The sequence below is a fragment of the Ixodes scapularis genome, unplaced genomic scaffold (assembly GCF_016920785.2).
Source record: "Ixodes scapularis isolate PalLabHiFi unplaced genomic scaffold, ASM1692078v2 ptg000324l_1___fragment_2___debris__unscaffolded, whole genome shotgun sequence".
Lineage (NCBI taxonomy): Eukaryota > Metazoa > Arthropoda > Arachnida > Ixodida > Ixodidae > Ixodes > Ixodes scapularis.
The window spans coordinates 59387-60627 of record NW_024609967.1 but is presented as its reverse complement, the minus strand read 5'-3'; the positions used below and the strand labels follow the sequence as shown (position 1 = coordinate 60627).

General features: G+C 44.0%; 1 non-coding gene across 1 annotated transcript; it reads right to left on the bottom strand.

Moving 5' to 3' along the window:
• Positions 1-1166: 1166 nt before the first annotated feature.
• Positions 1167-1241, bottom strand: Trnak-uuu. Its single transcript has one exon. It is a non-coding gene; the product is annotated as a tRNA-Lys (tRNA).

Below are 1241 nucleotides of genomic sequence, written 5' to 3'. Positions count from 1 at the left end.
ACGCAGCTTCGCTCAGGACAGAAAGAATAAAGCGGTACTCATTTATTTAAAATCGGAATAGATTACGTGGACTTCAATTTACTTTGATCGTACATGCACTGCGAGTTACTGATCCGGTGTTGCTGCGTAGTTCTTGCCGCCGCTCTTGATTTTCCAGATGTCCTTCGTTCGTTTTTTCATGTGCAGGGTGTCACAAAAGAAAATTTACACGGTCTTTTTTACCGCAAAAATAAACTAGGCGTCGCCGAACGCTCATTCTCCGCCAAAAGGTAGAGCTAGAGGTCACAACCAGATGCCAAAGTTTGAGCCCGATCCGATAACTTAATCAAAAGTTATAAGTGATTTTCTGAAAATTTCAATGGGAAAATGGCGGCCGACGGAGTTTTCAAACACATGGGGCTCTATGGAACCAGAAACCGAAAAAGGGAAAAAATGGGCCCCATTTTCCCATTGAAATTTTCAGAAAATCATTTATTACTTTTGATTAAATCATCGAATCGGGCTGAAACTTTGGCATCTGGTTGTGACCTTTTGCTCTACCTTCGGGCAGAGAATGAGCGTTCGGGGATGCCTAGTTTATTTTTGCGGTAAAAAAGACAGTGTAAATTTTCTTTTGTGACACCCTGTATAACCCCCATACTGGAAATCGCCGACGCCGCGTTCGCGCTCAGTGTCCGACAGTGCACATAAATACACGTACGAAGCCGTTTTAGCACCGTTTTTAGTGCGATGAATTCGAGAGAAAATCGCCGTAACTGACCAATTCTTTCGTCGGCCTGACTGAGAAATGTTCCAAACTACCTAGTACGTACGAATTATTTGGGATATTTGCTCTTATGATCGAGCGCAGGAAGAAAATGCACTCACTTTTTCCCATAGGAATGCATTACCGGAAGTCAATTTTGGACTGGTTGCTGTCTGCTTCAATTTGCGTCAGCACACTAGCGCCACTTGAACCTCCAGCGTACATTATAATAACTCTATGGTGTGACTCGAGCACCGTATCCATAGTGACCAAATAGTCAGTCGCATTATCCCAGACATCATAAAGCTTTACACAAAGCAATCTGACGAAAATAATCCCTGGAGAAGGAGCACAAGAGGGACAAAGGACAAACATAAATCTCCAAACACAGGTAGGTGACTGGTGAGCGACCAAAAAAATTCGCCTGGTCCGGGTATCGAACCCGGGACCTCTCCATTAAATGTGGAGCGCTCTACCAACTGAGCTAACCACTGGT